Source organism: Talpa europaea (assembly GCF_964194135.1).
Source record: "Talpa europaea genome assembly, chromosome: 1".
Lineage (NCBI taxonomy): Eukaryota > Metazoa > Chordata > Mammalia > Eulipotyphla > Talpidae > Talpa > Talpa europaea.
In genome coordinates, this window is record NC_140073.1 from 57856855 (window position 1) to 57882641 (window position 25787).

Consider the following 25787-nt stretch of genomic DNA (forward strand, 5'->3'; position numbering starts at 1 on the left):
GGATATGAATCCCCTGCTTTTTCACCTGTGTGCCCCGCACCGACAGTGACGTTCAGTACGGATGATTCAGTACCCTGGCGCCACTTGCTAATTGACGTCTCTTGGCTTATATCTTGAGTTGTAGACACATTTTGGACCTACCCGTTTGGCTGACATGTATCTCAGATTTGCTGCATTAGGTGAAAAAAGCAAACCCTCAGAGAATGAAGCAATAAAAGTGTTGCTTCACGTAACTCCCAGTTTTTCCTCACTTGAGAGAGTTTATGGACTTTTATGGACCTCTCTAGCTCTGCTGCTCTTCGAATTGATCAGATTTCTAACCTTCCTTTGTATGAAGAACTGTCATTCTACTCCTCCCACTCTGATTGGCCAGGCTGGCTTTTCTTGCGGATGCTTTGTGGCTCGCTCAGGGCTTGAGATCAGTCCCCACTTCCCTGCCTTTGCTGTGTCTTTCCTTTACTTGCACTAGATTTCCTTCCAGCTCAAGATGTCTGTGCAGCACGGAGCTCAGTCCATTCTGCTTTCCCTTCTCCTACTCATGGTACACACTATTGCTCAGCTATTCCCCTCCTGGAGAAGTCTCCTCTAACTGTGTCCGGGCTGCTGCGGCCCAGTGTGCTGGCCCCAGGGTAGTTTTGACTACACCATGACATGCTGCTGCCCTTACCCCATGGGCTGAATTCCTGGAGGACATATCACATGTCCCTCAGACACAGCAGGTGCCTGGAACCAATCAGGGATGTGAGACTTTGTTGAATAAGGCAATAAATATACACCACCTGGAGCAAGCTTGCTTTACTTGGACAATTCTGGAGCTGGCAGAACACACATAGGCTATCATCCCTCAACTGAAAATTAGGAAATCAATTTGGGGTGGGTCCCTTTGTTTCCTAGGGAGCAGGATGCACTTTTTTTTTAAGTGCCCATAGTTACAAGCTGAAGGGTTTTACCTCATCAGGATATCCGTTCCTAGCTCCCCTTTAAATGCAAATTAGTCTCTCCACAGGGAAAGGTATCTGGCAGTCTTGCTCTGAGTAATTGTCATCACCTGTGCAGAGACGCAGGCATGGCTGAGGTGTTACCCGGATGACTCTGACATCCTCTGATCTGCACTTCATCTTGTCTCATTCAATTCCCTTCACCCTCTGCCTCTGCAGCTGGTCCTCTTGCATTGAGAAAAGGCTGGTGCTCCTTCCTATGAGGAAGCAGAGATGAAAATAAAGCTGAGGAGCATTATCTCATTTAATCTCATGACCACTTTTTGAGATAGGGTTTATCACTTACATTTTTTTTAAAAAAAACTTATTCATTTATTTATACAAGCACTGGGTACAGTCAGAAGCACGGGAGGGTGAGAGAATTCACTAGAGCCAGAGCGGGGAACAGAACAGGCAGACGGACGAAGCACACCGCTGAGGGGAGCAGCGGGCAGCAGGAGAGGTCTGTTGCGCCATGTGGGACCCTCGCCTGGCAGCCAGGGATCGAACTGGCGCTGCAGAGGCTGCGGGCAGCTTCACAACCCAGTGCTCAACTGCTGCGCCACCGGGGAGGCCCTATCACTTACATTTTTAACAGATGAGGAAATGAGACCCAGAGAACTGGATTCATTTGCCAAAAAAGTCACACAGGCTAAATGGTAGCGGTGGGGTCCAAATAGGACTCTAGGTTGAAATTCCCTAATATTCATGGGACCACCCAGATAGGAAGATATAACTGCTGCATTCAGGTGGAGGGTTGGAGAGCGAAATTCCTATAATTTTGGATTCTTCCTCCACTGGTTGAGCAACAAGCTTAATATTAGGTAGGTTAGAGGGAGAAAAAGATAGAGGCAATGTATATGTATGGAAAGTCTACCTGGATGTGAATTCTAGAGTACATGGGATTAAAAAATAAGCAGAGCATTTAATCCTGAGTGGGGGAATGGGCTAGAGGCCTGGGACTTCAGGCAGAGAGGAGGGGACCCAATGCCGAGGAGAGGGGACTCACCTGATAAAAGCCAGATGTTCTGTAACTAGACGTTTCTCTTGCCGTGTGGATAGGTTTCTCTGACGGGAAGGTCATTTACGGAGATAACCCCAACCTAGGTAGTATCCCCAGATGTCATTCTTCTTGGTGTTAAGGGAGCAATAAAAAGTTTCTCCTGGAACTACAGTCACTTGGTTGATCTCAGCTCGAAATAATCCACATTCCAAAGTGACGTACCTTGGTGAGGCCTAGCGGAACACTGGAAAAATGTGGGACAGTGCAGTGGCAGGAAGGCACAGAGCAGCCTCTCTATGATCTGAGCAGACTGGTAAAGGAGAGTCCTGGAGCCCTCGGTGCCTTTTTTCAGGCTTTTATTGAGTTTAGCAGGTACGCAGCAGGCAGGGGTGCCAGGGGCCAGAAGAAGACTGGCAGGCCCCCAGCCCCTGGCGAGTCTTTACTCTCTCTGGGCTCTCTGGTGTTCTCGCGTGGTCTTGTTCTCTCTCTTATGCTTCTCTTTCTCTCTTCCATTCCATGACGCTGGCCTTATAAGCCCCGTTTCAGCTCAGGTGAACCCACCTACGCATGCCCACACCTCACTCAGGTCTCCGCCATCAGGCATGCATTCAGGACCGCAGGGATCCATCATTAATGCTGATGGCGGGAGGGCAGAAAAGCCTGACCATCATTTACCCCACAGACAGTCAGCAGTCTGTCACATCATTCAGGCTCCTCCAGGGTCTCTATGGACACTGAGCCCCACTCTCCAAAGACCTCTGTCAATGAGACTCTTGTGTCTGGCCTGACGGAGGGCTCCCCTGTTTCCTGAGGAGCTCTAGAAACTAGTTTAGGGAAATAGAATCCCCCTGCGTAAGCTGCATCCTGATGCTTGGGAACAGTTACTGACTCTCCTTGATTACAGCCATGCCTCTTGGCAGCCCATTCACAGCACAGCAGACAGAGTGATCCTTTACAGGAGACAGAAGTCACACCGTGAGAGCCCTGGTCTCGGGACTGTGACAGACCCTTTGCTTGCTGTAGGGTAAGGTAAAAGGTATCAGGCTTTTCTGCCCTCCCGCCATCAGGATAGATGAAGGAACCCTGTGATCCTGAATGCATGCCTGATGGCGGGCACCTGAAGTGGGTACACCTGCGCTAAGACTGTGCTTTTAAGGGTGGCGTTACAGGGACATAAGAAGCCGAGAAAGCAGCAGCAGAAGCCGAGCAGAAGCCGAGAGAGAAGCAAGAGAAGCAGAAGCCAAGAGAAGGCCGGAGAGCCCAGAGTGAAGACCTGCTGGGGGCTGGGAGGCCTGCCAGCTTCCTGGCCCCCCAGCACCCCTGCCTGCCATATACCTGGTGAACCCCAATAAAAGACCTGCAAAAACCCACTAAGGACTCTGACTCCTCCTTTACCTGATCTGCATGGGATCAGAGAACCTGCACTGTGGCCAGTCCTGCCCTTACACTTGCCCACCGCATCGGCCCGCCCCGCTCTGTGCCGCAGCCATATTGACCTTTTGGTTTCTTGGTTTGTTCTACTCTACCTAGGATCTTTTGCTCATGGCAGTTGCAGGGTACGTGACTGCCAGGTTTTTCTGCCCTCTCGCCACCTGCGGTCCTGCATGCAGGCCTGATGGCAGCACCTGGAGTGGGGTGCGGGTGTGCGTAGGTGGGTCCACCTGGGCTGAGACTGGGCTTGTAAGGGTGGCATCACGGGGAACAGAACCAGAATGACAGAGAAGCAGAAGAGAGAGGAGACCATGAGAGAACACCGGGGATCCCAGGAAGAGTGAGGATTTGCTGGGGGCCAGCGCCCCGCCTGCTGTGTACCTGGTAAGATCCCAGTAAAAGCCTAAAAAAGCCACCGAGGGCTCCAGGGCCCTCCTTTAGCCACCTGCACAGTCTCATAGAGATCTGCTCCTGCCCTTCCTGCCGCCACAGTGGTCCCTTGTTCTGAAATATTTTCTGTGTGATGCTGTAGGGGCAAGCTTCCCAGACTCGGCAGTTTCCTGCCCGATTTGGGCAAATGGATTAAAAACGTTGGGGGCCTTGTAGGGTGAGGAAAAATATCAGGCTTTTCTGCCCTCCCGCTATCAGGATAGATGATGGATCCTTGTCCTGAATGCATGCCTGATGGCGGGCACCTGGAATAGGGTGTGGGCATAGGTAGATGGGATTCACCTGGGCTGAGACTTGGCTTTTAAGGGTGGTGTCGCGGGGTCGCCAGCAGGAGCCAAAAACGAACAGAAGCCGAGAGAAGAAGAGAAGCAGAGAGAACACCAGAGAGAGCCCAGATAGAGTGAGGACATGCTGGGGGCCCGGGAGGCCTGCCAGCCCCCCAGCAGCCCTGCCTGCTGTGTACCTGGTAAATCTCAATAAAAGACCTGAAAAGCCACTGAGGACCCTGACTCCTCCTTTACCCCGGCTGCTGGATCAGAACACCTGCTCTGTGCCCTGTTCCTGCCCCTACAGGCCCTGATGGATTTGACAGGCCTTTAATGCTAAAGCGGGGGACTAGGTATATAGACAGACCAGTGGGCTGGGGGGGGGGTAGGGGTTGGGGGACAGGAGCACAGGGGGCAGGCAGCAACCAAGCCTCCCAGCCCCTGTGATATCCGTGCTCTCTTTCCAACTTCTCTCTGGATCCTCTCTTCCCCTTCTTGTAAAGATCTCTCCCCAGCACCCGCACTTGTAGGTGTGTGCACCCCATGCACCTGGCTTCTCGGCCCAGGTGTCTGTAATTATAGTTATGCATGCCCCATGCTCACGCTCCCAAGAGAATTTTGCAATAACATATCACACGTGGTCAATGAGACCTGGGTGGAAATAAGGCCCCAGGTGTCCGCCATAGAGGCTAGTGGTGGGAAGGTGAGAAAAAACCTGTCACTACGTGTTCCCTGGAGGTGCCGTGCTAGTGTCTCATCATTTGAATCCTGACTTAAATGTCCCTTCCTCAGAGAACCAGCTCTAACTTCTGCAGAGAGAATCACACTACCTCCTCTGGTAGCTCTTGTTCTTCTCCTTCATGGTGCTGCCATTTATGATCACATCTGAGTGTCAGCCGCATCTCAGCGATGGTCCCTGTAGGGTAAAGAAAATGTCAGGCTTTTCTGCCCTTCCGCCATCAGGATAGATGATGGATCCTTGTCCTGAATGCATGCCTGATGGCGGGCACCTGGAAGAGGGTGTGGGCATAGGTAGATGGGATTCAGCTGAGCTAAGACTGTGCTTTTAAGGGCGGCGTCACGGGGACGCCAGCAGCAGCAGTAGAAGCCGAAGCAGAAGCTGAGAAAGAAGCCAAAGAGTAGCAACAGAAGCAGAGAGCCCAGATACAGTAAAGACTTGCTGGGGGCTGGGAGGCCTGCCAGCCTCCCAGCCCCCCAGCCAGCACCCCTGCCTGCCATATGCCTGGTAAACCCCAATAAAAGACTGCAAAAAACCACTAAGTACTCTGACTACCCCTTTACTCGGTCTGCATGGGATCAGAAAACCTGCACTGTGCCCGTTCCTGCTTTACAGTCCCTCATTGGCATGTGCTGCTCTCATGGGGCGGGGTCTCCTTGCCTTGCATCCCCAGCGTCCAGTACCATCCCAGACTTGTGGGAAGCATAGTGCGGTGCAGACAGGCAGTAGGGCAGGTTCTCTATGGATTTGGGCAGACGGGTAAAGGAGAATCCTGGAGGCCTCAGTGGCTTTTTCAGGGTTTTAATGACCTTTCTAGCCATTTGTAGTGAGGCAACCAGGTGCAGGACAGGCAGGTCGGGGGACAGGAGGCTGGCAGTTCTCCCAGCGCCTGGGAGGATCCTTACTCCTGGGCTCTCTCTGGTGTTGCCTTGCGGTCCTGCCTCTTGTTGCCATTCAGCCGTCTCTCTGCAGCCCTCTGCCATACCATCCCCTATGACACTGCCCTTGTATGTTGTAGGGTAAGTAAAAAGTATCAGCTTTCTCCCTCTGCCATTAGATTAAATGCATGCCTGATGGCGGGCAACTGGAGTAGTGTGCGGGCATGTGTAGATGGATACACCTGGACTGAGAGACTGGGCTTATAAGGGCAGCATCATGGAATGCTAACAGAGTGAAAGAAAGACCAGAGAGAGCACGGGAGAGCCCAGAAAGGGGAAAGAATGAAGACTTGCTGGGTGCTGGGAGGCCTGCCAGTCTCCTGGCCTCTCTGGCACCCCTGCCTGCTATGTACCTGGTGAAATCCCAATAAAACCCTGAAAAACTGAGAACTCCAGGACTCTCTGTAGGGTAAGGTAAAAGGTATCAGGCTTTTCTGCCCTCCCGCCATCAGGATAGATGAGGGAGCCCTGTGATCCTGGGTGCATGCCTGATGGCGGGCACCTGAAGTGAGTCCACCTGAGCTAAGAGACGGATTTATAAGGGTGGTGCAGCAGAGTGCGGTGTGGTGGTAGTGCGGTGTCGAGGGTGAAAGAGTGGAGTGTACAGAGGTGTGTGGCGACTACAAACCACTGCGAAGAGCATGTGGCTGCTAGAACCGTTCATAAACCTGCTCGGAATGGGTTGGTTGCTGTACACTCTCCTTTACCTGTCTGTTCCAATCATAGAAAACCTGCTCTGTGGCCTTCCTGGCACTACATATGCTCAGCCTCTAGGCTCAGGTTTGCCCAGTTACCCATGGTGGGCACCATACTCCAGGTGTCCACCATCAGACATTCATACCCCAAGCCCATGCTCCCAAGTACCTCCTGCATTCAAGGCCATAGGTGATAGCCACAGAGGCCAATGGTGCAAAAGCCTGAGCAATCTTCATTTACCCTACACATAGGAATATATTTGTTGATTAAGTTTGGAAGTTAAGGATTCATTTATACATATGTTGGAAGCTATTTCTTCCAAACACTTGTATTTCTTAAATCTGATTTTCCAGAAGTTCTTCGTGAAATTTTTTCCCTATTCAAATGAAGATATTTTTACACTTGAACATCAAATACTGAAGGAAACACACACAACTGGAGAGAAGTTCTGCTTATAATTGAATTAGAGATAGTGAAATAAAAGTGACAAGTTGGTCTGTCTCAGTGTTCACATGTCTGGAACAGTATGTTGCATACTAAAGTGTGGTCTAAATAAATTATATTCTTGTGGAAAAAACTCCCCCCTATTAGAGAAATACTCACAGAATCATGGAGGACAACAGGCACTTACTGGGAGCTTGGAAGGGACATAGGGAGGGAGCCTGCTGGTCTTGTAACTCTGTTTTCTTCCAGTCATGTCTGAAGGAGAGGCAGATGAGTAAGATCTAGGTTTTGAGACCTTAATCAGCAAGGACTGTAGAAATGCACTTCATAATCCACTGGGAATCTTCTTAGCCCTTAGGAGAAGAAAATAGCAAAAAAAAAAAAAAAAAAAATTGGATTTCAGGGATTTAGTCTAAACAATCAGGGTCTCTGGGCTGTTCCATGGTTAATGCCCCAGAAAACCATTTCAGTACAGTTTTCTTCTCTGGCTGCAGTGTAGGTGGGAAGCACTAATGTTGCTAACAAGGACCCAGAGACATTCGCAGACACCTGGGAATGGCTTAATTGCATTCAGAATAAGACAGGAAAGTAAAATCTATGTCAAGACTCATAAAAATTTTACATTCTTTCCCTCTGATTGCTATATTGGTCATTCAAGAAATCGGTATTCAGTTTATACAAAATGTACCCAGATCCAGTGTCTGTCTGTGAGTCTGTACCTGATGAGGAGTGTGGAAAGTGTTCTAGACAAGGTGAAATTATGGGTTTGGAAGTGCTATATGAAAATAAACCCCTGCACTGCCCACCACCCCTAATGTGTGCAGAGTTGCTGGACCTCAGGTGGTCAGCAATGGCCAGGCTACACTAGATATTGATGATTCCCCCACCACTTTGCCCCAGGGCATGCCTCCCCATTGGCCTGCAGCAGCAAGGTACCTGTGGAAGAGCTCCAGCAGTGGAGGCACACCACAGCCCCCAGGCTTAAGAACTGGAACTACTTGGAGGAACTACTGGGGCAACCCCAGCAGTGCAGCTCCCTGGAACCACTGAAGAGGCAATGGGTCTAGTGTGCACTCAGGTCTACTGAGGCCAGCTCTGGCTCCAGTGCTGGCTCCTTGGAGCCCACGGACCCATGAACTTACCCTGACCTCAGGGTAGGTCGAGTCTGTGCAGGTGCCTGACTTTGTCCTTTTGTATTTGGTGCCCAGACCATAAATGTACCAGTTGGGGGATCAAGTTCATTGGCCAAATCAAGTTTGATCTCAATTTCATTCATGGTAGTGAGTTATTCAGATTGAAAAAATGGAAGCAAGCTGATTGGTAATAGCCAGCACCGATCAGACACTTAAGAATGAAAATGTTCCAATCAGACTTGTGGGGTGGAGGACACTGAAGAGGACATAAAGCAGAGCGGGAGCCAGCTTGATTCATTCTGCTTCCGGCCCCTGAAGAGAAGGATTCAGCAGACTGCTTCCAAAGAAGAGGCATAAAGTAGACTACCTCCATGAGACTCAGCAGACCTACAGAGCCCCATAGATTTTTGACGAGACCTGGCTGCTGCACCTGCTTTCTTGCCTCTGATGCTGCCTGGAACAGCACCACTGGCCTGGCCCAGTATCTCAAAAGGAGATGCTAGTCATGGGCTTATGCCAATAGCCCACAAAAATCTGTTTGTTGGTGGTATAGACCAACAACTTACAGAGAGCTGTAACACGGTATATTTGACACTACCTCCTGGTGACCGGTGGTGACCAGCACAGCTGACAAGTGTTAACCAACACTGTTGACAGGTGACTGTCACTCAAAGGTGATCCTTGAGAGATGTCCACTAATGACCATTAATACCACCTACCAGTGCTGTTGCCTCCACTTCTGTCCAGTCAAAATGCCCAGTGCTGTCCAGCTCAACCTTTAGACTGTTGCTGTGGGCTTCTGTGATGTCTTCTCAGTGGCCCCAACTGTGAGCACCTCCAGCTGCCACAGTGAGTTAGATCCCGGTGCACTGCTATCCTGTGTGCCACCAGCTCCAGATCCTTATTGACAGGACAGCATTGTCTTATACATAAGGACATTTTTTGGGACTGATGGACACTGTCTGGGGTGAGATAGGTGGCCACTTGTAGCCTTCGAAACTCCTTTTTTCCACAATATCCTCTTTGTTAAAGAAACCCAATTGTTATTGTTCCCTGACCCTGAGTGGTCTTGCAATTGTTAACACATGGATGAGAACCCATAGATAATGACCTGTCCCCCAAACTTTGACACTGTGCTTTCGGGTTGTTTTGGCATTGTCTTAGATGTAGACAGAGAGCTCTCTGAAGATATTCTCACAGTCCAACACCTGGGGAAGAGGCAGTGTTCTCACACAGGGAAGGGAACCTTGGAAAACATTAGCCAGGAGAGACAGAGACCTCTGGTACCTCTCAGGGATTTGCTTAGTTCTATCTTTAGGGTCTTCAGCTGTCTAGATTCATCTGTCAATTCTTACCATGTGTTGGTGTATGGCTAAACTATATATTACTTTTTTAGATATCCCAAACAATAAAATGAAAGGAGTTATCTCCATCTTACAGAAGGATAGATGAGACTGAAATTAAGAGTGTCATAACTATAGTAAGGAATGGTGTTGAGATTCAGAACAAGGTTTGTTTTAACATACAGCCTGCTCTTTAATCCATATTCTGGGTAGCGGGGTTGAAACAGTGAGGTGTTGGTAAATATTTAGTAACTATCTCTCAAATATAAATCAATAAATGTTCTGATTTTTGCCAATTTCTGTGATCTAAATAACCCCACAATGACCAATTTCAAGCTACCAACACAGAGCAGGGAGCTAGGAAGAGATAGGAACAGTTGAGCTGGCTCCAGCTCACATCTGGAGAGAAGCCACACACACCATAGAAACAGGATAGATGCTAATATGGGGTGGAGGCTACCACTCTGGAGAATAAAGCCTGCTATTGAGAGGGGATGCCCCTCCCCCTCCATTCTCCACTAGTCTTCAGGTGGTGGTAGCAGAGCTGGTTCATGACACATCCCCAAGGGCATAGGGACTTTGGGAGTAATAGAGGTTATGACTACCCCTCCTCTTATGGAAGTCTTCTTCCATTTAATTATTTAAGGGAAATGGTAATTTTCTCCTAAATAGGATTTGAAATTTTTCTCTAAAATAACTGAGCTCTAGTTCCCTTTCTTCTCTCTCCTATGTGGCTACCTCTTGACCTTCAGCCCAAAGGTCATCATTAACCTTGTTCTACCATTACTGTTAGCTTTCCCTTAAATTGTGATTTTTGGACCACCTTTATCAAAATCTCCTATAGTGGCAGATGAAATTGCAGATTTCATACTTAGGAATCTGCATTTCACCAGGTCTTCAGTCAACAATTATTATCAATGTTTGAGAGCTCTTTTTCTGATCTGTATTTCCCAAAATTATCTCCATTTTAGAAGACAATCAGGAGACCCAGAAGCACTAATAAGATGTTTAATAATTATGATTTTTAAAAAAGATTTATTTATTTATTTATTTATTTATTTATTTATTTATTTATTTATTTATTTATTTATTTATACAAGAACCCGGGCAAAGACCAGATGCATGGGAGGGTGAGGGGATTCACCAGAGACTGAATGGGGAATAGAACAAGCAGACTGGCAAAATACACTGCTGAGGGGAGCAGTGGGAGAGACTGGAGAGGTCTGCTCACCACTAGGGTTGCTCCAAAGCCCGCGGGGTTTGAACCATCACTGCAGAGGCTGGGGACAGCTTCACAGCGCTGTGCTCAACCGCCTGTGCCACCAGGGGAGGCCCAGATGTTTAATAATTATTATGTAAAAAGCATGAAAGGTTTTTGTGACCTTTTTGTACAAACAATAAAGAAACTTGATGGCAGTAAGACTTAGCACCTTTGGTAGGCTAATGAGCACTGGAGCTGTTGGAGAGGGTTTATGGCATTTCCAGTCTTGTTTGAGCACATAGTTGAACCTCTTTATTTTTTAATAGTGCAAATGATAAAACTAGTGTTCTATGAAATATGTTCTGAGAAACAGTTTCCTAAACAAATTAATTCCAAAGGAGATTTGACAATCAGTTTTTCTGGACTCTTTCAATGAAACAGTTTTCTTTATCTTGGTCAGGAATGACATTTATTTTCCTGATCCCATGGAGCAAATCTATTTTTCCAGGATTTCTATTCATGATTTTTTCTTTTATCATCTATCTACCATCTCCTACATCAATCCTAAATCTTTTCTTTTCAGAACACTTAGAATACCTAGTGTTTGTACAGTAAAACCACAACTTTCTGAGGCTCTGAGGAATTGAAGGGTACCAGAAAATAGTATTTTCTGGTCATCTGAGGGCTCTCTATTTTTGGCATGAAAACATTCTTTAACCTAATTCTTTTGGACTGGAAAATCTTGAACCATACTGATTAATCCACTGAATAATTGAAAAGAAAACACTGAACACAGTTTAACTTTATTTTCATGACATGGTATGAAGGTAATATCATTTGATAGAAAGATGAAAAAAGTAGTACTTCCAGCATAGTTTCACCACTAATGAGTTGGGAGTTCTCAGCCTGAGAAATTCACATTTTCCACTCTGGCTTTTCATAAAACAAAGCCAATGACCTGAGTGTTCCTCAGGGTTCTTAATAGCTCTAACATTCTGGGATGTTCTGGGATTGCAGAGTTTCAGGAAGGGGAGTGGGGTGAAGCAAGTCCTCTTAAGTTTATATTGTGTTTATATCAGGTGATTTATCATCAGCAGCACAAATCAGTTAGTAATGCTAATTTGTGCTTATAATACAAGTTTTAAAAACATTCTAATCGATACTTTATTTGGTGAACAAAACTCAGATTTTTACACAATAACACATTAGGAATCAAAGATTTTTAGAATTCTATTAAGAGGGTTTTCTCTTCATAAGTCTGGTAAAATCTTGACCATGGATTTGGACATAATGTTGGTGTTTTTATGCCATTTGGAAAGCTTAGCTGACTGAGACACTGCCTCTGAGGTCTCACAAATTTTATTTCATCATTCTTAATTTATTTCCCAGATAAAGCTATCGACTGTGGGAGAGTTGCTTTTTAATACACAGGAAGGCCATGAACTCCAATTTTGTGGAATTCTGTTTATTAGTTTATGCCATTGCCATGCAAACTTTCACTGGATCTCACTGTGCCTCCAGATCCATCATATTTGACTTTCCACTGAATTCCTAACAGAGATTTCTCTGTTATGTATTTGCTTCATGTTCCAACCTATCCAGCTTTCTCTATCCAGCATACCTCTCTTCTCAATCTGAAAGCATCTAAAGCACCACATGAATTTTACCTTCTTCATTCATTCATCCATTTGTTGAGCATTCTTGACTGTTTAATCTGTTTGAAATAGATACAGGAAACTCGCACTCTGGTGGGGAGTCAGAAGGAATAAATATACCAACAAATGTGTAATTTATGAGTTTTTCAATATCACAGAAGGAGCATTTACATTGTTCAAATGGAAGAATCAGGACAATTTCCCAGAGAAATGATCTGTAAGTTGTATCTGAAAGGGAATATCAGAGTTCATTCTGAGACAAGTGGGTGACAGGTAGAGAACCATATTTGCAAAGCTGCGAAAATGTGGTAGATGGAGAGAAGGAGAGGGGTTGGCAAAAGAGGATGTGCTGGGGCAACATTGAGAGAGGAGCTGGAAAAACTGGTAGGGGCTCCATCATGTTGCAGGAGGAAGTGTCTTCCCTCCCCTGTGCTCCTGACCTCACCCCCATTAGCCTTCTCCAGCATCTTGCTCCAACAATGTGCCTTTTGAGTTCTCCTTTCCTTTTTATCTTCTCTTTCAGTCCACAGACATTCTCAAATCTTATCTTTCCTCAGCGCGCGCGCACACACACACACACACACACACACCAGCTTCACCCTCGTCTGCTCTAAACTTGCACCTCATAATCCTTGGTACCTGTTTAGTGGACTTGGTACCTAATCCTTGGTACCTGTTTAGTGGACTTTCTTTACTTCTTTGCCTCCCATTCTTTTCATCATTATAATCTGGCATTAAAGAAAAGAAATATTTTCAGTTTACCATTCACATTTCAAACTTAAACCTTGAATCTGTGAGTTTTTTTGTTCAGTCTGCGGTGAATTTTAAAGAATATCATTTTATCTTATTTATTTGCAACTCACATAGGCTCAATTTCTCCTCAAATGTATTTTAATTTACTTTAATCTGACTTTTTATCCTTGAACAATTATGTAGGTTGATGACTCTAATTCCAAGAATTTGGGGATACCCACTTGATACAAAGGCCAAAGCAGAAATCCGTTCCCTTTATCTTGATTTAGAAGAATTTCCCGTGTGCCTTAACAGGAACACCACAGAAAAATACAAGTGAGAGATGATTTGGACTGTCAGGGGCAAAGACCAGAAGGACTATGTGTGCCTATCTGTGTTGAGGTGTCCCCATCACTCCAGCTATTTCACAAACATTTTATTGTTGCATGTGCCAGGCATTGGGGAAACGGAAATACAAGCCACATTTCCCGAATTCATGGATTCACAGTGTGGGAGATGAACACAATTATCAGAGATTGCAGTTTAGCAGTTTGCTAGGGGCCAGGAGGGAAGAGTGAAGAGAACAGCTAGTGAAAAGAGTGTGTGAGGTAGCTTAAAATGGGAAAGGTTTCTTGAACGACAAATCAAAACCCATCAGGCAGATGAAGGAGAAAGGCCTTTCTAGGAAGAGATGGTAGGATGTCTAAATTCACAGGGGCCTGTGAAGGAATCACACTCATGGAAGTTCAGCTGATTTTATTGCTTGTTGAGGCTGAAATTTGGGACAAAGAAGTTGCCAGAAGCTATATAATGAAAGGCTTTCACTGAGGGCTGTTAGTGAGGGCAATAATGTGACTAGAAATATTTGTGATGGATCACTGCAAGCCTTCATTTCCCTGTCCTACTTTGGTATTTCTCCCTAATCTTTACACTCATTCCTTATAAAAAATATAATACCTTTACCATTCTTTTCCTTTCCCTCAGCCCCAGACACACTTGACAACCTTCTTGGTTCTATTGGCCAATTCCTAGTTCCGACATCCTTATCTCTCAAGAACAGAAGCCTTTTCCCTTTTCAGCCTCACATCTAATTTTGTGATTCTAATGTTTTCATTCTTATCACATTCATTTCTTCCTATCTCCCTGACTTTCTGATTTTGCTTAAGCTGTCACCATTTATTTTCAGAGTTAATGTAATACCCCCCTGGACTGACATCTTGGCGTTAGAGAACCTTCGTAACTCTCCCAGGGTGAAGTCCATGAGATAGGAAACTCAGTATCTCATATCACTTGTTAAAATCACCACTCTTTACAGAGTAGACTCCCACATCCCCGGCTGAGAGGTACACAGAGATCATTGGTGCAGGGAGAGCAGGCAATCATACTCCTCTGAGGAAATGAGAAATGAACCTTAGAGCCATAAATTAGTTAGTGTCTGTGGGTACCTGAACTGAGCACTGAGGAAAATTAATATCTGGCAATCATGTTAGTCCATGTACAAGTGAAACAAGAAAAACTGCTCTGCACAGAGCTATGCAGAAGAAAGCGGCTTTGAGAGATCACGTGGCCGCGGAGAGAGAAGGACTCAGTGTGGTAGTTCCGTGGCTAGTGTAGAGGGCGTATGTTTGGTTCCCGGCATCAGGGTTTCCAGGAGCCTGTCTGTCCTCACTGCCTGAGTGCAAGTTGATGTGTCTCTTTATCCAAAAAACCTCCATCTTTTGCTTAAAATTGTTCGAGAAAATGGTGTTCCTTATGACCAAAATCTCTTAAGGGGGAGACTGATGGAATTCAATCATGTTCAGACCCCTCTGATCCAAAAATGTGTGGTTTCCTCATATGGCTGTTTACCCAGGAGAGCGTGATTCAAGTGTTACCTTGAGCTGAAGCAGAATCTGGCTTATTTTCTGTTGCACTCTATTACTTCTCTAGGATCATTATCTAAAGCCGAACCTCACAAATTCGACAATTCTTTTATTATGCCCAGAACTCTTTTCATCATAAATCTACAACTATTTTTTTTTTTTAAGATTTATTTATTTATACAAGCACTGGATACAGTCAGAAGCGCGGGCAGGTGAGGAATTCACTAGAGCCAGAGTGGGGAGCAGAACAGGCAGAAGGACCGAAGCACACTGCTGAGGGGAGCAGCGGGCACGGCAGGAGAGGTCTGTTGCACCCTGTGGGACCCTAGCCCGGCAGCCGGGGATTGAACTGGCACTGCAGAGGCTGCGGGCAGCTTCACAGCCCAGCGCTCAACCACTGCGCCACAGGGGAGGCCCTGCAATGGTTTTTGACATACAGATCTGTTGACGATGTCAGGGGTTGGAATAGTTATGAGGAAGTCACAATTTCACAGAACCTTGGGCATTTACCCAGGATTACTCTAACGCCTTGTATTTAACACACCTGTGTTTGGCATTGGAGACCGAGAAAATGCAATATGGTTCTTGACTTTAAAGGACTCAGAATTTTAGGGAACAGATAAAAGTTAAAAGAAAAAATTCTCGTTTTACTGATGATGAAATTGAGGTCTAGACAATGTGATTTAATTAAAGATTTAATGCTAGTCTTTCTATTCTTTCCATTTCTATTCTAGTCTTTCTCTATATGTGTGTGTGTGCTGAATATAATATCTCTTTAAATAAATAAATAAATAAATAAATAAGTACTCCATCCTTTTTTGTGCACTAAATTACCCTACCTTTTTGGCCAAACTGGAATAAGCATTGGTGGAAAATTAAAGGTTTGCATAACTGACTTCAAGGAGAATATGGAATCCAGCATTCTTGGAAATTATGTAAGTGTTAAGTTTGCCAGCTATTAAACCTACTTTTGGGAATTATTGAGTCTTATGAGGTCTCAGTACTTAGTGAAAATAAAATAAATAGATGCAAAATCATTTCAAAATTGCCTAATCAGTTGATTTCTTGTAACAGTGACATGCAATAACTAGGTCAATGGCAATGTGGAATCAACCTTAGGGAAGCTACAAGAATATTGCACTAGTTATCCTAAATTCACTGGTTCTTGTAAAATCTGGACAAAGCATGTTTCAAAATGGAAGCAAATTGTCAGCAGAGAAGGAGTGAGACACCAAGGGATGGCCTGAAAGTCCTGATACCAGCGAGGCTTGGTGGTGGCATGGCCAGGATGGAAGCACAGACAGGAAAGAGGCATTTTGAAACCATCTCAACTTCGCTGTGGAATATCATGGTGAAGCTGGTTGCAGGGGTATCCGTGGCATAGGACTCAGACCAGGGCTGTCCTGAAGAGCCCGATCTGGCTGAAGAAAAGCAATTTTTCTTGAGAAGAGGAGGGTAACATTGGAGAGTGACTAGTTTGTCAGACTTGAGGGAGACAATGAGCTGGTATTTATTGTGTAGGAAAAGGAACACTAAACATGGTGATGCTAAGGGCTGTTGAGGGAATGATTCAGGGCTGAGTCTGGGAGTCAAGTATTCATTAGTATTTTGGTCTTAAATAAATCTTTTTTTATTTATATATTTTTTACATCATTCTTCATTTTTTGTACAATGTATCCTTTCTCATCTCAGTTATAGTCCCTGTGAAATTCCTACCACCAATTCACCCATGTAGCATCACCATAGTCCTTTGTGCTCTTCCCACATCTGTTTTGATCCTACTCCCTTCTCACCCCCTGCAGATGTCTCTTCTCTCTCCCTTTATTCTCCCGCCATCCACACAGTTTTTTAAAGCATCGTTTAAAGAAGGTACATGCTTTGTATTTGGTTGATAATTTCTTTTTCTCATTATGAAAATTTTTTGATTTTAGAAAAAATAACTTTGCAAAAAGTTTAACAAGTTTCACTTAGCAAAATACACCCAACAGGAAACTACAGTACAAAGGTTTGACGAGATCACCAGTTTCTACAGCATTAGTATCATCTCTCAATTTTCAAAACTAAGCTTAAATTTAACCTACAAAATTTTTAATGAAAATAAAGTAGAATGAATAAATTTGTGAAATGTTCCTTTTTGAGTTAGAGATCTAGTACATTGAGTTTTCCCCAAAACACATTCCCCCCAATATGCTCTTGGTGAAATGGTGTAGAAGAGCCACAGTGAATGTATTCAGCACTACTTTAACTCAGATAACACCACTCTGAAGTAGACTACCAAAATATTAACTGAGAAAAAGTGAAAATAGTTTTGGTTCACTCAATATCACATGCTAGAAGAAAATTTGCATGAGAAAACAAAACACTGAAGAGGTAATTTTTCAGTCCAGATTTCAGAACTACAGGGTGCATAATGGGTCATAACTGATTTTCACTGCTTTGTTGACTACCTGTGAATATTTGAAATAACTCAAAGCTTCTATAAAACTAGTCATATCTACCTATACTCTTTTGGCCATTCTTTGGGTAGATCCTTAGGACTGGAATTACTGAATCATATGGTGTATCTTTCTTTGAATTTCTTGAGAAACCTCCATACTGTTTTCCATAGGGGCTGAATGATTTACATTCCCACCAACAATCTATGAAATGCTTTTCCTCCATATCCTTGCCAATAATTGCTTCTCTTTCCAAACTTCACACTTTTAGTTAACCAATCGCTTTTACTTACTCATGAGTCATCCTACCACAAGGCTTTTGCCTCTTCTTTTTATCTCTCTTTGCTTATTTCAAATGTACTCTCTGCTCACTTTTTTCCACCCCCACACCTGATATTAAAATTATCTAAGAGGTACCTAATGGATTGGATTAGGTAGTAAGTTACACCGAGTCTAAAGTGTCTTTGTTGGGCAATGCTTTTGAACCAGGCTTCTGATTCACAATGTAGAGATCTTTGGGTCAAGAGTTCTGATTAGAGCATAAAGTTTTATGACACAAAGCATGGAAACCTAGAGATATGGGAGTTCTCAGAAGAAAAGTACGTGCAAGGTTTCTCCTGGTTTTGCTTAGATATTTAGAATAAACACCCAGAAGAAAGTTATAAAAGAACTGGTGTGTTTATTTTACAGATGAGAAATTGGAGGTTGAGATACATTAAATAACTTGCCCAATGTCATGCCATATGGCTTACTAGAATCAAAGCCATGTGTTTTAGAGTCAAGATTCCATCTTTAGAGTTGAATACCAGACATTTTGATCCTGTTGCACTGACTTTTTCAGATTCCATGACTGTTCGGCTGTTCTGTTCTTGCTGTTTTGACCTTGAGCATATTTTACCCCCATTAAAAAAAAAAATCTAGGTCAGGATTATATCTCAGTGATGAATATCTACTGAAAAAAACATTTTTCCTTTGGAAATTCTGCACTCATTCAACTTACTTCCTTGATCACATTTTTATAATGTGTTATTTAAACTAGTTCTTGATTAATTTTACTGATGTTGACTTGGATTACTTCTTGGTCTATGTGTTATATAAGAAACTTTGATGTAGTCATTAGCATTTGTTATCACCATTTGTTTTGTTACCAAAAAATTTTACTGATTATAGTTTCTTCTTTAATTAATCTTTATAATATTATATTCAATTTACCCAGAAACAAATTTCTAGATGTAAATTTTGCAAGATTTGATACTTTTGCTAGTTTCATTGAGTGAAATTTTAGTGTTTGACAATTTTATTTTTGTTGTTGGTGTAAATTATTTTCTTCTAAAGAGATTTTCCACCTCAAGTTTTCTTTTTACATATTATAATATATCCAATGATGCACCATTCTTCAGTTATTTTTTACCCATAACAAATACTACCTTGTGGTATTGTCATCAGTTTCATTGCTGAATTTGGGTGATAATTTTTTTTTTAATCAGTGGTGTGCTGCACCTCCCCCTGCAGTGACCTTTAGGGCTAATGGCTTTCGCCACCCTCCCTAGGTCCAGCTGGGCAAGGAACCAGCACGCAGGGGGAGAACAGCAAAACACCCTGAAGTAGGGGAAGTACAGCAAAGTTCCCTGAAAAGACAGAAGCTTATCAAAAGATAACAACCACCAGGAACCACTACAAGAATGCTAAAAAACCTTATCCAGTATTTCTAGAACTACAAACTTTAATCCCTTATTGTCTTTCTAAACTTCCTTCTTTCTTCTATAAAGGTCATTGCTTGTTAATTAAAAAATCATATGAAATCCTTAAAACAAGGCTGACTCAAATGAAACATTACTAAACCCTGTAATAATTAAAATATAGTTTAGGTAAAAAAGTAGTTAGTAAAAATGTGATTATATAGTTTAAAAACAAAACTAATGGTCTATCTACTTAGGAATGAGGCTGGGTCCAGATGTAGATCACTGCCCTGTCAGTGATAGGCTGAGCCCATGAGCAAGCTGATTTCGTTGATATTCATTGTTCCTGTGCTTTTGGAAAACATATATATACTGGTCACAAACTCAAAGAAAATTACACTCAGATTTACACTCTCTCTTGAAGTGTGTCTGTTTGTCATTTCTTTCACCGACGCCCTGACCACCCTGCACGTTTCTCTCAACCCTGAGACGGCCTCATCGTCTACTGCTGTGCTGGTCCGTGGCAATAGTGCCTGCTTTTAATTGGAAAAAGAACTGATATTACCTTCCTGGAGCAAAGCAGAATACACTAATGACACGGGTACAAAGTCTGAGTGAGTGAGGCATAAAGTACTGTACGTGACCAGCATTCGGACTCACCAGCACGTAGGCAGTGCTCTCTCTTGTCCACCTCAGATACCTCCCATAAATTTGGTATTTTTTTTTCCTCCAGAAGTGGTTTGGGGATATCAGAACAAGGTTCAGGCCTTTTGTCCTACAAGACTGCTCATGGTCACCCTGGATTGTAAACAAACTATGTAAACCAAAGTTTCTTAGGCTCCGCTTGCTTCTGTCAGGGGACAATCTGTTTCTTTCCTGAACTTGGCTCCCAGGCTGCCATGGGGCTGGGACTGGGCCTGGAAAGAAATGACCTTTCATCCTCCTCTAAACCAATCCAAGTTCCTCCAGGCTTGGAAAGACTCCCAGACCTTTCTCCAGTTCCCCTATGGAGCAGAGCCTCCCTGTAGGCATTGCTTATCTGAGTTTCAGGGGCTGAATGTCAATGAAAACACTTGGAGGTCTGAGTCAGTTGTCTCCTACACCTCTAACCCTAACTCTCCAAACTATTGCATGAAGTTCAATCCAGTCCATGGTTGTGAGGTCATGGTGTCCAGTGGGATTTTTATTATTAATAAGACCAGCAAACAAGTAAGAACTAGGTAAAACAAAGAAAAGTGACCATCAAGTTATAGTCAATTTTTATGAACTGAGCAAAACATTCCATGATTCTGGTCTTAAAATTCTCTGAGATAAGATATTCCAACTGTTTTGTCCTGAAGTGATCTTCTCTGTGTGTGACTAGAGTCAGCAAAAAGCCAATTTATAGCACTCTTGCTGATGTCCCACTTTATTGACCCAAGGGACACATGTGTGCCAGTATTATTTATTTCTCCATCCTATTACCCATTAAAACATGGTATTTAACATGTGGGTCATCAAAAAATCAACAGAAATCTGTTGACTTCTGACTTTTTCACAGGCTTCTTTCTGAAACATTTCATCCACACCCCACTCCAATCTGCTCCTGATCTAAACTCATATTTTTTGTTCTGTTTGAAATTAATCCTCAATACTCATAAATACTGATGCTTGCCTTGCTACAACTCAGATTATGACACTTGGTTGTGGGCTGAGATAGCTCCTAATAAAGGCCTCTCACACACATCTGGCTCCTGGAACCCCTTGAATGCTATTCCTGCTATTGGGTTTGGCTTAGACTTTGAATACAAATCAGAAAGAATAGAAAAAAATGTTTGCTACTTACACCACTAATGGTTCTTCCACTAATGATTTTATGGTTTATCCTTCATGTGAAACAAAGTCAGCATTTTTCTGAATCCTATAGCGTCAGAGAAAATAGGGTTAGCGGATCTGTTGAAACATGAGACTTGGTAGCCTTGGATTAGACTATCTTCTACTCTTAGCCTCTGTACCCTGGAGGGAGATACTTAACATCAGCAAACCTGCATTTACTGTCCCTAAAGAAAGAACTACAAAAAGATGCTGTTGCACATTATAAATCTGAATTGGGAACTTGTGCTATACATGTAATTTTGAGAAAATGCTCTCAGTCAATTGAAGCAAGATTTAAGTGTTGTGCAGTCTTATGACCACCCCAGTATGTAAAAGGTTCTTCTTCTTTTTTTTTTTTTTTAAGATTTATTTATTTATTTATACAAGCACTGGGTACAGTCAGAAGTGCAGGAGGGTGTGAGAATTCACCAGAGTCAGAGTGGGGAACAGAACAGGCAGACTGACGAAATACACTGCTGAGGGGAGCAGCGGGCGGCAGGAGAGGTCTGTGCACCATGTGGGACCCTCACTGGCGGCTGGGGATGGAACCGGCACTGCAGAGGCTGTGGGCAGATTTGCAGCCCAGCACTCAACCATTTGTGTTCATGAAGATATGACTTACAGAGAGAAATCATCGTTCAAGTGATCCTATCAATGTAAGCTGGATTACTTATATATAATGCAAATATAGATCTATAGGAATATGTATAATATAGATATATACATATAGATATGCCAACACTTTTTAAATGTTTATCTCACTCATTAAGTTCCTGGCTTTGCATTTGGTTGGCATTTTGGTCCAAAGTCAGATGCCTTTGCCATTAGTTATGGTCTCCTGATTGGCCTTTTGGAAAGCACATGAGTTTTGGAATGAGAAAGATATGTATTTGAATCTCTTTTCACCACATGCTTCTTGTGTTTACCTTTCTGTTTGACAAAATGGTAATAAGAGTACTTTGCAAGACAGTTATGAAGACTGAATGTAATAATACAGGGAATTTTCTTTGATTGGCATTTGATAAAGTGTGCCTATTATTTTATAATTATTATCCCATTTGTTGCTCACTCAGTTTACTTCAAAGATCAAATACATCTTCCTTTCAAATGAATGATGAGAAGTTAAATGAGGTTCTATACTCACTTAATTTTTCAGGGGAAGAAGCAAGACATGGACTCACAACTACTGACTTCAGATCATGTGCTTTCTAGGAAACATAATAACAAGACAAAGGAGTGGAGTTGGTTTTCTAACCATTCTCCTTGCCAGCTGTGTGGTTGTATATAAGTCCCCCCCCCCCCCCAGTTTTTGAGTCTTATTGACCAGACCCTTAGAACTTGGCTAAAATTATTATATATCTTATAAGATATAAGTTGGCTTTGAGGACCAACTTAGTTATGGAAAAAAGTGGTTTTTATATGGGAAATGCTTAAGAATCACTGAAGAAGTTTTGGAACATGTCCATCATGGGCAGTTTCCCTAGCAGTGTGGAGATACAAATAGGTATAAGTGTTTTGGAAAATATTTTCCCAGATAATTCTGATGTACCCAAACCTACCTCAAACTTCTGCCCAGAGAGAACTTCTGCCTCTAGCTACAAAATTCCACACAAATGTGAATTATTATTCATTCGTATTCTTGACAAGTCTACATGGTATTGAGTCTTTACATGCTTATAACTCCATTATCTTGTGGAAGAGAGAACAACAGTATCTTGTTTTAGAAACATGGGGCAAATCCAGATGGTGCATTTCCAGCCCTGTGCAGGTTACAGTACTTCTCTGAGAATCATTCCTGTCAGTGAAAACGTGATGGATTCATGCTCAGGATGAAGTAAGATCTTCCTTCATTTGAGGAAATGGAAGTTCAGAGAATTCAAGACCTCTATTCAAGATCGGGCAGTTTATAAGCAGTAGAACTGGGGTCTGAACCCAGGTCTTGCTGACTCCAAAGCCAAATTCTTATCTGAGACACTGTCCTTTATTCACTCACTATTTATTTGGCACCTACTGTGTGATAGATACTCTTCTGGGATCTTGAAGTATACCAGGAAATAATATAGACCAAAAAAAAAAAAAAAAACCCAAAACAAAAAACTCATCTTCATGGACATTCACATTAGGAGGTGATAAGTGCAATGGGAAGTAATTTAAGAAGGGGAAAAACATGCCTAAATGGAGATCAGGAATGTGGAAGTGGAGGTGGGACCACCAGTTACCTTTATAATTAAGCTGGGACTCCATACAAATGGGACTTCTAAGCAAATCTTTAGAGGATGTGAAATAGGTATGCACTTATCTGGAAGAAGATGTTTCCAGGCAAAAGGACCAGCTAATATGGCTTTGATTGAGGGCAGCACCAGCAGGGTGGTAGAATAACACAGATGCCAATATGCTGGGATGGTGAGAGCATAGGCCAGAGAAGTAGCAGATGATATCACAGAGAGCACAGATGACAGAGAGTGGGCCACTGCAGTGTATTGAAGATCTTACCCTGGAGTGAAATAGGAGCAACTACAGGATTCTGAGCAATAGATTGACTTAATATCACTTATGCTAAGTGAAATCAGCCAGCAACATAAGGACAAATACTGCATGATCTCACTTACATGTAGAATCTGAAATAGTCAAATTCAGAAAATCAGAAAACAAATACTGGTGGCCAGGGGCTGGAGGGGATGATCCGGAGAAGCTAATTTATCAGGACCTAGTTGGGGGGCATAAAGTTTCAATTATGCAAAATATTGAGCACAGAAGAAATAATATGTTAAAAATGCTGAGCACTATGCCTGTCATTTAGTATATGCTCATTTTATCCATTATATTTTAGTAGTTATTGAAGTTTATTGAAGTTTATTGTCTTATTCAGAGAATGTGCTTAAAAGGTGAGATGGGAGAGTATCATAGACAGATTTCAGTGACTGTCCTACTCTTTGGAATAGCTTCTAGACATCCCTAGATTTATTGTTGTCACAATTTTCATTTTAGCAGATATGGAATTAATGGGAGTCTATTCTTGGTTATATTAATGCAACAAATGAGAATATTAAGAGACCTGAGTCAACTTGACAGTGGGCCATGTGACATCTGGTACATTTCAGTAGATATGTGTACGGTTATGTGTGTTTAATGTTGATCATTGATGCTATTTAATCCTCCTGTAGATGTAGGAGGGATACCACCCAACATTTGGTTTGGATGTTGAGGCTGATGATAGTCTATACAACAAGAGGAGGTGAGAGAAAGTATTTTATTGATATAAGGAACTTCCAAGAGGGCTATGCAGGTATGAGTTGGACCAGATCAGCTCTAGTAAAGCAGAAAGGGTGGATTTTGTACTTCATGATATATAAAGAGTAGGGCAGGGGAAAATTTCCTGCATGGGGAAGATTTAAATTTCCTACTGGAGCCAAAGGAGGAGGTAAGGTCAAAGACTTCCTTATCAGCTCACCCAGATGTGTAACCAAAGAAAAGCATGAGTGAGACCTAAAAGGAACAAGCAATCAATTAAAAATGAGGTCAGAATCTTTATTTCAATTGGTTATAAAGGGAATAAGAAATAAATACCATCAAAAGCATTTTAAAGTAGTGAATCACTGCAATAGGAAATCATTACTGATGTATGACTCAATCAGCAAAGGAACAGATTTGACATAACCCCAGTGACTGGCACAGAGGCTGGCCAACATTCTCATATCTCTGGGCTGAGAAATTTATCATCCCCTAAAGAATGGGTGAAGATATGAATAGCCTTCCACTAGGTATTTTGAGAAATACTCAAGGTGAGAGATGGCATTTGCCCAAGTCAAGTGCTAATGGAACTGGAGGGAGGTGGGTTTCACGCATTCATCATACTAATTGAAAACTTATGCTGTGCCAGGCACAGTCTCAGGAAGTTATGACACAATACTGAATGAGAGATAAACCATCCTGTTTCTGCAGGATAATGAACCAAAACAAAGATAACATGGTATTACTTATTACATCATATGATTAAGTGCTTTTCTTGGAGAAGTACAGGGGCTCCAGAGCACAGAGCAGAGATAATGGCTGGGGAAGGAGAGACCAAAATGGGGGGTGAAGACAATTGGGTGAATTAAAAAACAATGAGGAGGTAGATGTGGTAGAACTTGCCAGTGAATTAAATGTAGGGGTGAGGTGTAACAAGAGTCAAAGATCCCATCCACGTATCCATGGAAGGTGCAACTACATGGAGGGCCATTTGTTGACTAGGTAATACCAAAAGAGGAGCAGAATGATGGGGAAGACATGAATTTAGTTTTAGATACACTGAGCTTGAGAGGCCTGTGGGACAATGAATTTGACATGTCTATGAACCATTAAGGTTAGAAACCTGGACTATTGGTATGATTCTGGGAGTCATCAGTATAGCCACTGTAATTTGATTCCTGCTGTGTATCAGATCATGGGGCAAAGGGAATGAAAGGAATCTAACAGTGTCAGGAGGAATATCCAGGTTGAGTAGGAGGAACCAACTCCTACTTCTGAGGAAACTTTCTCAGGAGAAAGTACTGGTGACTCTGGGTATGGATTTTGGCACTGGCACAAGTCATTTACAGATATGGCCTCAGCAGCACAGAAGACCAGAGGCAGAAAAGATAAGCTAGGCTTATCTTTTGGAATTCCTGGGGAATTTCAAAAATAGTGGGAGACTGGTGGCCTCCAGTCTTTTAAAGAAAGTCTGGACTCCCAGTCTTGTACTAGGTGGTAGCAAGAACAAAGAAATTCCATTTGTGGAAAATGGGACTTCGAGGATACTGGGATTCCCCCCTGTGATTTGGTGCCTCCTCTCTTATGCAGATGGATCAAATCTTGATTAAGGTTGTGAGGAATCTTGCTACATTTCATGGGAAAGTCAGTGCCAGATATAAATTAAGAGCATTTGTTTCACCTGCTCACCTTGACGGGCAGCAGAGCATAGCCATCTT